Source organism: Schistocerca piceifrons, chromosome 7 (genome assembly GCF_021461385.2).
Source record: "Schistocerca piceifrons isolate TAMUIC-IGC-003096 chromosome 7, iqSchPice1.1, whole genome shotgun sequence".
NCBI classification, from domain to species: domain Eukaryota; kingdom Metazoa; phylum Arthropoda; class Insecta; order Orthoptera; family Acrididae; genus Schistocerca; species Schistocerca piceifrons.
Genome location: NC_060144.1, coordinates 392,582,799 through 392,595,864, shown reverse-complemented (window position 1 = coordinate 392,595,864; position 13,066 = coordinate 392,582,799). Strand labels below are relative to the sequence as shown.

Genomic DNA, 13,066 nt, shown 5'->3' with positions numbered 1-13,066 from the left:
GCAGGACAATGCTGCAGCACGTACAGTGCAAGCTGTTACTGATTCGTTTGAATGATGTGACTTCTAACTGCTATACCATATAGAGCACTCCCCTGACTTAAGCAGTAATGAGTTCAACTCGATTTCTGAACTGAAGAAATTACAATGAAATGAAAACCCTTAGCTGCTTACAGGCGTTGACCTACGTCAATGAGGACAGATGAAAATGTGTGCCCCGACCGCGACTCGAACCCGGGATCTCCTGCTTACGTGGCAGACGCTCTATCCAACTGAGCCACCGAGGACGCAGGGGATAGTGGGACTGCAGGGATTTATCTCTGGCACGCCTCCCGCGAAACCCACATTCTCAATGTACTGTCCCGCACTACATTCGTAGTGCCCCCGCCCATTATACTCAATACTCGCGGCGCGTTGCCGATTCCCGTAAGAGTTCGGGCCCTGTCTGTGCATCCGCACAGAAGAAGAAGATGGTCAGGTTGCCGGTGAGCCTTAACTACATATTTACTAAGATGGTATCTGTTCTTTCGAACATGTCCGAAAGCAAAGATATCATCTTTGCATATATAAACTGAAGGAAACAGTTCACGGCATTCGCTTCAGAACTCCTACAAACTCGTCGGCCGATAGACCGCGCCGCTCGAACTGTCAACACAGCTGGCACTGCTAAGTGTAAAATGATTCAAATGGCTCTGAGCACTAAGGGACTTCTGAGGTCTTCAGTCCCCTAGAACTTAGACCTACTTAAACCTAACTAACCTAAGGGCATCACACACAGCGACGCCCGAGGCAGGATTCGAACCTGCGACCGTAGCGATCACGCGGTTCCAGACTGTAGCGCCTAGAACCGCTCGGCCACTCCGGCCGGCTGCTAAGAGAATCCTATGATTTTCACATCTCTTGCAACGGGCTATACACAATCGAGTGACTACTTTGAATGTTAGTAAAACTTTGAAACACGTATCTATTTTGTCACAGCTATAAATAGATAGTTGCCACTATTAAAGTTCCCACCCTCATCAAATAATTCAGAACGTAAGTTGGTAGTACTACTACTACGACGTGTTGAGATTGGCACAGGAGAGGAATCCTTGGCGGGTCACATCAATCCAGTCAGATGACAGATTATTCAAAAAAATACAATCGACAGAAGGCAGTGTGGACGCTATTAATACCTCCCAAAGATAAACAACATTCTCGGCCGTCCATTTAAACAGTGTAGCCGACAGCCAGGTACACATCTTCGAGACGTTTTTCAGGAACGCCAAGGGGCCGGTAATCGCATATCAGTGATGTACTCCACGCTTCTGAATTGAAATGAGGCGGCCGCCGAGGAAAGCATGTGGGATCTGCACGATAGCGCCATAAGGCCCGACAGACTTCCGTCCACAGTTGGCCAGCAGGGGACGAAATATCCAATAAAGCTCTAGTGGAAACACGTCAGGGCTGGGTGGGTTGCTCGCAGAAACCGCCTAAGTAGTAACACAGATTTAGGACTCTCTGACGTCAGCTAGCATATCCATCATTGCATCCGCACTACCCGAGACAAAGGAGACTCGTGAGACTGCTGTAATGTTGGCAGGTTTTTGCCGTTGTGTAGAGTACCCAATAACTTAATTTTCGTGGAGGACTGACATACCGCTTAGGATGTCTAAGGGTCGCCCATCGTCAGTCGCAAAAACAGTAATCAAAGTTCTCCGTCGGTGGCACCGTTCCGCTATCACGTGGTACATAGACGGATACACCTGCAGTAGCCCATCGTGTGTGGGCGCCCTGACCATAGTTCCTTCATGGTAGCTCCTTCAAGGTGACATCGAGGGAGGATGATGAGGTGTGTCTTGGCACGATTTGTCATTGCCGGGCGTTCTGGCGAATATGGCATCGTAGTATATTTATAAAGAATTAGCACTCCGTCTTCAGGCCACAAGTGGCCCATCGAGACCGTCCGACAGCCGTGTCATCCTCAGATGAGGATGCAGATAGGAGGGGCGTGTGGTCGCACATCGCTCTCCCGGTCGTCATGATAGTTGTCTGTGACTGGAGCGGCTACTATTCGGTCGAGTAGATCCTCAATTGGCATCACGAGGCTGAGTGCACCCCGAAAAATGGCAACAGCGCATGGCGGCCCGGATGCTCACCCATCCAAGCGCCAACCACGCCCGACAGCGCTTAACTTCGGTAAACTGACGGGAACCGGTGTATGCACTGCGGCAAGGCCGTTGCCACATATTTCTAAAGAATAGTGAATCAGAAATCCTGGCGACATAAAAGTTTTCTGGGTTTGGTATAAAACTACTGCTGGAGAAAAACCAATGTTTTGGCCATGGTAGCAGCGGCCTTCATCCGGGTCTAGTGGTGCGTTCTAGCTACGGAGCTATCAAGGAGCTGAAGAACTACGACGAAATTGTGATACTATCAGCAGACAAAGGCATCTTAGACACCGTGTAGTTTGAAGACAAGATGAAAGATTATGAAATGATCCCATTTACAAAGAACTAAGGCGGACCCTACGGCAAAGATAATTCAAAAGACACAGGCCTCGATTAAGGACTCGACAACTGACGCTGACACAGCCAAGGGTCTTGTTCCCAGTCGTTCCTAGAATTCACGGTGTCCCAAAGATACATAAAGTTATCCTTTGAGGCCAATAGTGAATGGGATCAATTCGCCTATTTACAATTTGGCAAAGTATCTAGCCTGCAAATTAAGATGTCTAGTTGGCAAGACGAATTCTTATGTGAAGAACTCTACGCACTTTGTAGAACGCCTAAAAGAAGAAACGATTTTACCTACGGACATCATGGTCAACGTTGACGTGAAGTCACTATTTACGGCATCCTTCAGGAGCATGTACCGCCAGATATATGTGACGTGGTTGAGATGTACCTGACTTCAACGTACTTCAAATGACAAGGAACGTACTACCAGCAGACAGATGGCGTAGCAATGGGGCCTCCCCTATCTCCACTGGCAACCGACATATTCATGGAAGCCGTTGAGGCAACGGCCCTTGGTTCAGCTCCTTTAAGCCCAGGTTTCTGGTTCAGTTACGTGGACGACACTTTCGTTATATGGCTTCATGGTGAAACGGATCTACACAAGTTTCACGAATATTGGTACAACAGGCACGGGAAGATACAGTTCACGCTCTAAGTATAGAATAATGGCGCAATTCCATTTCGAGACGTCGAAATATACACGACAACGGAGGGCACACTGGGGCACAGAGTATATCGCAAGCCTACACACACAGAGAGGTATCTGCACGCCCAATCCTACCACCACCCAGTGCAGAACTCGGTCGTCCGTTCATTGGCAATCCGTGCGCAGCTCCTAAGTGATGCTCCAAACATAGCACCTGAGCTTAAAAGGCTGCGCACAACGTTTGTAGCCAATGGCTGCAGCCATGAGTCGATCCAAATAGTCTTGTAGACGAAAACAAGTAAGTAAGATAAGCAAGAAATAGAGAAACTGCAGGCAGCAGTGCGCTTCCCTTATGTGAAAAATGTTACTGACTGAATAGGCAAACACATTCGCTGGGTTGGAGTGTCTTCCATAGTGGTCGCAGGATCCAGGACGTGCTAGGCTCCACTAAGGACAAGGTGGATTCATTAAAAAAAAAAAAAAATTGTGGCAAGATCTTATGGGACCAAACTGCTTAGGTCATCGGCCCCTCAGCTTACACACTACTTAACCTAACTTAAAGCAACTTACGCTATGGACAACACACACACCGACGCCCGAGGGAGGATTCGAGCCTCCAACGGGGGGAGCCTCGCGGACCATCAAGGGACGCCCCAGACCGCACGGCTACACCGCGCGGCATGATGCATGACACAATGCAAGCGTGTACAAGGGAGAATGTGAATGTGGAGAGGCATACATCGGCGAGACTGGTAGGTCAATAGCAACGCGCTTTCGGGAACACTGGCGCTATATTCGTCTAGGGCAACACAATATATCTGCAGTGGCCGAACACCAGGAAGATTGCGGAAAACAAATAAAATTCAGCGAAGGCTGTGTGTTGGCCAAGGAGCCGGTTATGACGATACGCAAATCAGAGAGGTCATCGAAATACTTAAACACCGTAGAGGATGGACTAAGGCTTGCCTCATCTTGGCTGCCAACAATCAGTGCCAAACAGACGGCACTGTCAACACGAGCCACGAGCACTAGCGGCGAGTAACTCCCGCCAAGTTGCCGACGTCCAGCATCTGGTAAACAGGAGCAAACTTCCCATTCGCCGGTGACCAACAATCATGGCACATAACACAAGAGCCAATAGACAACAGAGGTTACGCTCTCCCTCCACTGCAATAACGTACTAAAATAAAGTTCCCTCTCCTTCTTCCTTAAGTGACCAATGAAATGAACTATCTTTTTTAAAATTATGACGTAATGGCATGCGCAGTAAACAGTAATAACAAAATTTAAGCGACACTGCATAGCTAGATCACACCAGTAGACCCAGAAGAAGGCCGCAGCAACCGTGGCCGAAACGTTGGTTTTTCTCCTCCAGCAGTAGTTTTATCAATATGAAGCGGTAACATACCCAGAAAACTTTAATGACGCCAGGATTTCTGCTTCACTATTCTCTAGAATGGCGACAGGCTCTGGCCGCGGAAACCCACGCAGTTACATCAGAAATCCTGGGTTCGTCACCGCCATACCGAGATCTCCCTTCTTTAACCAATCGAGGCCTTGCGAATGGCCGGCTTTACAGAAAGGACCCACGATGAGAGGACAGACTGATATGCATCACAGTATCGACGACAAACGGTCCACATGGTGTCTAGGGCTGCCGGTACTCGGATAAAGTAAGATGGATCATGTTCAGTTTCCATGGTCCCTGGCTATGACACACTCTTTGGCGACAAAGATTGATGACACAGACACAGGCAACGAGGTCAGATAATGCAACGGACACGACTTCAGCTGCCTACAACCCACCGGAAATATCACAGGACATGTACCACTAATGAGGTGACTGGAAGAATGGCTAGTGAAGTGCGTAAACCCGGACGATTACTATCAACACGCTCCCAAGGACCTACAAAGTGAGGTGATGGACAATTGCTGATAGTACCATGCATGGAGAGTGAAGTGGCAATTGGTCTTTGGCCACCTGAGTGGAGTTGATATCGCCTCCCACGATTAAGGCATCTTGCCACCCAGAAAGAAAGGCGTGGTCACCTCGGAGAAGAACGTGGACCGTTCGCGGCGGTGGCGTGAACCAGATGGCACATAGACGTTGATGATCCTGACTCCACTAAACGTGAGAGCTGTACCTCTGGCATCAGCGACGATACTGTCACGTAAGAGGTTCGTCATCCCACGACCAGCAGGGGAAGCCAGGCAGACGTCTACTGCAAAGCCATGGGGAGCACAAATGATTGCAATGGATCAACATTCTTTGTTGCAACAGGGTTCCATGGTCTCCACGTAATTATTGGAACAATTATCTTAACAAAATGTCTACTTCGACACTCAATAAATTGATTCTCACATACGTCTCCTGAAGGAGAGTAACGTCAACGTCCGTAACATACAGCATTTCATGGAGTAATGCCATTTAATGGAGGGAGCGAATACTATTGACACTGATCGCGGCCATCGAGCAATTTTCAAAAGCTGCCATCGCTAGGAGGACAGGCAATGCAAACACGGATGAAGCATGGAGAGCTCCCCGTTAGGATCTCATGGAAGGGCGCATCACAGTGATGGAGACTTAGCCAACCCCGCCAACGGGATTCCTTCGAACTCTACTCCTCCAAAACGTCTAACCTCAACATCGACGTCCTCCGACTAAGACACAAACGTCTCATTGGACGAGTACAGTGGAATATATCAGAGGTGCACCCACAGAAATGAGGGCAACCGCCTTAGAAGCAGGAGGGGGATGGTCGGTGTCCGTAGGTGGATTCCGTCTGGAGACGGAGGAAAGAAAAGATGTCAACTCTTCAGGGGCTACGGCGTCGGGAGACAGCGCAGCATCGTAGGAGGGTCGTCATTCTGTGCACATAAACGAAGGCAGCAATCATCAGCAGGCGTACGGCGCTATCTCTTCCGTTTTGTGGGTGACCGTTGGTTCTTAACACGTTTCTCCGTGGCGGATGGCGATCGACTATCGTCCAACACAAGACCAGACTGCGGAAAAGCGGATGTCGTTACAGGTCAGTGATCAATAAGCAAGGGTTCGGGACAGAAGACTTTGGTCTGATGACGGCCATCATCTGTTAGTACCGGCTTCGGAGGCAGTGTAGAACCGAAGGACAAAACGTCCATCCCGTCGTCGAGAGGAGTGAGAGCCGGTGCCTACTGACTGAGATGGGCGTAGCAGGCGGTCCCGCTGTGAACGCGTAACGTAGAGGTAACACAGTGGACGCCACAAGGAGAGCGACGTCTCCATTCAATATCACAGATGTTTAGAACATAGATGACATTCTTGGGCACAACCTGAACATGTATGCGGCGATAACCAAGAAAGAAGGCACGTGTTTCCTCAGCTCAATTGTAACTATCGAACACAAATTTCCAGCTACCCCCCATTGATTTCAATCAGTGACTCTAGCAGCCAATGTCTTTAATTCCTTTGTTTCTCAAGTCATAACGGCTCCGGGATCAAAATGATATTTCCTTTCTTGGATATGCCCGAAAGAACAAATACCACCCGAGTATAAACACACATCAAAAGAAGTTTTGCGTCACCTCCGTTCCGAACGTTCCGGAATCTGTTCAGAAATTTAGAATAGAGATCAACATAAATATACTTTTAACCGTTTTTACTGCTTATGAAAACCACTCATTGCATGTTGTACCACCGTACAGCGAGATTACTGTACACATCGGTACGTCTAATATCCAGTAGCACGTCCTCTTTCATCGATGCAAGCCTATATTCGTCGTGGCATACTGCCCATAAGTTCATCAAGGCATTGTTGGTCCAGATTGTCCAAACTCCTCAACGGCGTAGGTCCCTCAAGCGGTTGGTGGGTCACATCGTCGATAAACATTTTCAATCTTTTCCAAGCATGTTCGATAGAGTCCATGTCTGGAGAACATACTGGCTACACTATTCGATCGATGTCATTATCTTGAAGGAAGTCATTCACAAGATGTGCACGATACGGGCGCGAAGTTTCGTCCATGTAGACGAATGACTCGCCAATATGCTGCCGATATGGTTGCAACATCGATCGGAGGATGACACTCACGTATCGTACAGGCGTTGCGGTGCCTTCCATGACCACCAGCGACGTACATCAGCACCACATAATGCCACCGCAAAGCAACAGGGAACTTCCGCCTTGCTGCACTCGCTGGACAGTGGTCTAAGGCGTTGAGCCTGATGGGGTTGCCTCCAAACACGTCTCCGAAGATTGTCTGGTTGTAGGCATATGCGACACTCATCGGTGAACATAACGTGATGCCATTCCTGAGCGGTCCATTCGTCATGTTGTTGGGACCATCTGTACCGCGATGCATGGTGTCGTGGTTGCAAAGATGGACCTCGCCATGGACGTCGGGAGTGAAGTTGCGTATCAAGCAGCCTATTGCTTACAGTTTGTGTCGTAACAGGACGTCCTGTGGCAGCACAAAGAGCATTATTCAACTTGGTGGCGTTGCTGTCATGGTTCCTCAAAAGCCATAATCCGTAGGTAGAGGTCATCCACTTCAGTAGTAGCCCTTGGGCGGCCTGAGTGAGGCAAATAATCGACAATTCCTTCTCTCTGTGTCTCCTCTATGTCCGAACATCATCGTTTTGGTTGCCTCCGAGACGCCTAGACACTTGCCTTGTTGAGAGCTCTTCCTGGCACAAAGTAACAATGCGGACGTGATCGAATCGCGGTATTGACCGTCTAGGCATGGTTGAATTACAGACAACACGAGCAGTGTACCTTCTTTCTGGTGGAGTGACTGTAACTGATCGGCTGTTGGACCGCCTCCGTCTAATAGTCGCTGCTCATATATGGTTGTTTACATCTTTGGGTGGGTTTATTGACATCTCTGAACAGTCAAAGCGGCTGTGTCTGTGATACAATACCCACAGTCAGCGTGTATCTTCAGGAGTTCCTGGATCCAGGGTGGTTCAAAACTTTTTTTCATGTGTCTAATTATGGCGAGATGGCCAATGACCTCTTCACTGGAGATGCACACCAGGCTCGGACTCTTATAGGAATCAGCGAGATATGGCGAATAATGAGGATATTGCGCAAGGGACACTACTTTATTAGCGTGTGGATAATTTGAGAACGTGGGTCTGACTGTAGTCTGTCCATTTGCAACGACCAGTGTGTCTGGATGGCTTTGGAATCAGGGCATCTGCCTAGTAAGTAGGAGACCCGGGTTCGAATCCCTGTCCAGCACAGATTTTGAACTTTCCCCATTCATTTAAATCATTGCCCGCTCGCACTCAATTTCTGTAATTCCTTTGTGCCTGAATGACATTCGTCAAGAAATTAGATGGACAGTTGTAAGTTTTAGGGGAAAATTTGTAATTCTTAGTTTTAAGCGTAGGGCCATACTATCTCCTGGAAATGATGATCTCATTATTTTTGTGATTTCTTAAGAAAAAAATTTATATTTTTTGTGGGGAAAGAAGGAGACTCGTGCTGTATTTATATATGTTTGGCTCAACTGGCTCTCAGCGCTATGGGACTTAACTTCTGAGGTCATCAGTCCCCTAGAACTTAGAACTACTTAAACCTAACTAACCTAAGGACATCACACACATACATGCCCGAGGCAGGATTCGAACCTGCGACCGTAGCGGTCACACGGTTCCAGACTGTAGCGCCCAGAACCGCACGTCCACACGGTCGGCCTATATATGTGTAAATGAGGTCTTCAGTCAATAATAATATTAATTGAAATGCGTCTTGGAAGATAAATACTGACGTCTAGATGGTTTTGGTTTTAAACGTGGCCAGTTAACATGTAAGAGACAGTGGTTGCTTAGCGCTCTTTCTACACAGAAGTGGGTATGTTAATATGGTTAGGAGCTTTAAGTTGGAAACGTGTCAAATATGTAAGCAAGTGATATGCTTTATCCGATAAAAATATTAACATTTAATAACATAAGTATACGTCTACAACCTTTTAATTAGCTAACACAAGAAGACCATTGATTTGAGACTGGATCTCGAACTTACAAGGATAATTAAATTTTGGTTTATCACATATATTTCGACATGTACCTAAATATGTGGCACAACCGATTAACAACGTTAATTGATACGTTTAACCGTTACGACAACGGTAAGCACTGGGTAGTATGATATCGTTGGTCACAAACGCAAGAACTATTAAAACTGGAAATGTTCAAATGTGTGTGAAATCTTATGGGACTTAACTGCTAAGGTCATCAGTCCCTAAGCTTACACACTACCTAACCTAAATGATCCTAAGCACAAACACACACACCCATACCCGAGGGAGAGGACTCGAACCTCCACCGGAACCAGCCGCACAGTCCATGACTGCAGCGCCTTAGACCGCTGGTTAATCCTGCGCTGCTAAAACTGCAGTAAATTACATTAAATGTATTGGAACTCTGATTATACAAAAAGCTGCGTCGTAGTGTGGAATGCAAACTGAGCTGTGACACGACTCCAGTGGACCACATCACATACGAAACAAACCAGTACAAGGCGAGTGTATCTAGTCGTTCAGAATAGTGAATACATGTGAACCACATAACGCATAGTAATGTAATCAGAAGTCTATTGACTGGTAGCATTCAGCAGAGCCGGAGTCTTGCTGCGACGCCATGATGAGAGACCTCAATCTGCCGCAGTCTCGAGCTGAATTACCTAGGGCAGTGGCAGGATTTTTTACCACTTGGATCCCTCCTTGATTGGAGGTGGGGTCTGGACATAAAAATCTGGGCAAAACCACCAATAATACTCGCCGCCAGAACTAGCGTTATGTGGTCTTCAGCTGCTAGAGATACCGTGAAGTACTTGTGCCAGCCGGCAGCCTGATGTTCATCACCCAGCCTCGTCCATATCTGGCCGCTTCCTAGGCTGGTTGTTGGTCTACGGCACGCTGCTACACCTGATGCTGCAGGGGCTTGAACCAACTTCAACCACCTGGTATCACCTACGGGGTGACTCCGATTGGCCTCTGGGCATCTCCAGTAGGTCTTGGGGTTCAGGAGCAGTGAGCTAATGCTTCTCATGCTTAACCGACTGTGGAAGCGGCCGGCTGTTTTACACCTGTGCCTGGAACATGCCAGAAGCCTGACGCCAGTCTTGATTCAATTGGCTTCTTGCCGCTGTCCTTTGCTGGAGCTAGGACGGCACACAGCCAGCTTTGCGTCCTCACGTGCCGTAAGCCGAGCGCACTGTCTTGTTCGTTGCTGAGGTTGTGATGGCTGCCAGACGAAGGGGTGAACTCACTTCTTCGACTCACTGCCAGCAACCATGGTAAGAGAGTCTCAATGAATGAAGGTTACTGCTAAAGAAACGTTTCTGAAACCGCGACGACTGAGAAAATGGTAATATGGACCCTGCATCCTGAAAGTTTCCCTGAACCGACCATACTGGTATTTAATGGTGACAACAACCCCAACATAATTACACTGCTGTCAGAAATAGCCAATGACAGACAGCGACGTCTTGGGTCAGCGTTCTTCACCATCATTCATTAGAGTTGTGGAAATTTGGTCTTCTGGAAATGTTAATTGTGTTAAAATTGAAAGAACAGCTTTGCCAATTATTACATATTCGTAAGTTAACGATACGTGTATTCCATCGACAGGCAAATACAACAACCGAACGGGTACTGTATGGTAGAGAAAATGCCAAGTCATTGCGTAAATACCCATTATAACGACTTGGATTCTTTGTTGCAATTCTTTGGGTGTGGCATATAATTCTAAGGTTCACAACAGTTCAAGTCAGTCAAGAGGTAGTATGGCTGGAAATAGCAGTCAAAAGTTATGATAGTCAAGCCTATACTGGGGACGAATGGAAACTCCTTGTGAAATTTCGTAAGAATATTACTGGAGGTATAATGCAAGTACAAAGAGCTAATAAAAATGTCCTCGAACGCCAGAAATGAATGGAAAGCGGAATACAAAGCTTCGCGAGTACCGAGTAGGACAATGGGTGATACTATACCCCAACGGGAAAAGAAATTTTTCAAGCGATATCAGAGGTCTATATCAAGTTATTAAAATGACTTTAGTGGTAAATGTAGAGCTATAACTTCCTACACTACTATGAATGTCGGTGTTGAGAGTATTCGTCCATTTTAGGGCGCACCAGATTTATTATCACAGTTAGAGCAACTAGTCCCGAAAACGAGGAAACGTGGGGAGACACGGAAATAGGAAATATATATATATAAGTTCCGTGTCTCCGTATATATATATATATATATATATGTTGGATTGGTAATTTAAACTGTTAGTTTTGTAAATTCGGGGTTTTCTTTTCTCTGGCTAATGTGAACTCAATACTGAGATAACAGGCTCTGTCTGACACAAGCCAGGATAAAGGGTGAGTGACAGAAGAGTGAAATGATGCTCTAGGTCAGGCACAACCCAGTATTGCACTCGACGGGCACGCCCGCGCTCCGAGGTCACAAGGCAGTGTAATTCATCACCCCGTGTGCGACCGTATGTCGCTAGTGTTGACATACGAGCGAGAGAGATAGGTGCGGAGCCAGTGAGACCGCACATCGCTGCTCTGCGCTGGACTGTCCCGCGGTCAGATCCAACGTAAACAAAAGAATATAGGATGCCCAGCTCTGTAAAACCGGTCAGTGCGCGGTAAAACTAGAAAACCATTTACTGTTCACGTACCAATTGGCGTTCCTGTGGCAGAATTACTACGCTAAGCTTTAGAAAACAATATCCAAAACAAGAATCGAAGAACAGCTAAGGGGTTCAAAAGGCTCTAAGCACAATGGGACTTAACATCTGAGGTCATCAGTCCCCTAGACTTAGAACTACTTAAACCTAGCTAACCTAAGGACATCACACACATCCATGCCCGAGGCAGGATTCGAACCTGCGACCGTAGCAGCGGTGCGGTTTCGGACTGAAGCGCCTAGAGCCACTCGGCCACAGCGGACGGCCTCGAAGAACAAATTAGTATTTTTCTGATCCCCAGGTTGATTCTATTAGTATTGCACATGCACACTCTTCATATGTACAGTTTGAGTCTTCAGAGAGATATATGAATTTCTTAAATATACTAGTGTCATAAACATTCTATTTCAGAAATAAATTTATGTGAAGGATATAGAGTCTTATTCTTAGCGTTAATAGACAGAAGTAAATATTTTTTGTTGCACTTCGTGCTACAGCTTTTCTTATCTCTTTTTAACAGTTTAGACATCGGATCTTTAGTTTGCTGTTTTGTACGCAATAATTTTAACTGGCCCTGTTTGAAAACTTAATAAAAACTGAATTAAGGTTATTAAGACGTATAACCCTTACGGTCAATATTGTTAAAGAAGTCAATTAACATTTTACACGGTTTTCTCTCTCGAGGAAATGATTGTCTAGGTTTGGTGCAATATTCCAGGAGACTGCTAACCTCAAAGAACTAGTCAAATTTTTATCGCTAAGTGGTGAACGGTTCTTAGATTTAGCAGGGGAGAAAAAGCGCTTACAAATATGTGTGGAAACAAACATTGAGAGATCTTTGGCCGTGTACTTGTGCAAAAGATGACCAGTTGTGGAAAGCAGCTATAAAAGTCGTCCAAAGATTTACACACAGGAAAGCAATTTTTCAGGTGGTTATCGCACTGCACGTCAATCGGCTCTGGTTGAAACACTTGTGAGACATCCTCTGCGAAAGAATGTATCTAAGGTCAGTTGAAGCTCAGCTATCTCCAAAAATCTGTTTTCAAACTCTTCTTGTAAATTCGCAAATGATTTGAACATAATCTGAAAAATCCACATCTTCTTTAACGTGGAAGTGTCCACAGTTGTGCTCGCTCAGCTGTATTTCCCACAAAATTAGTTTCTTTTTCTAAATCCCTGAATCGTCTTCTTTAAATCAACAGCAGAGTGATTTTCACCTTAGAGTGAAATGTTCGAAGTATTTAAATGACC

General features: G+C 46.4%; 1 non-coding gene across 1 annotated transcript; it reads right to left on the bottom strand.

Moving 5' to 3' along the window:
- Positions 1-210: 210 nt before the first annotated feature.
- On the bottom strand, positions 211-284 carry Trnat-cgu. Its single transcript has one exon. It is a non-coding gene; the product is annotated as a tRNA-Thr (tRNA).
- Positions 285-13,066: the final 12,782 nt, after the last annotated feature.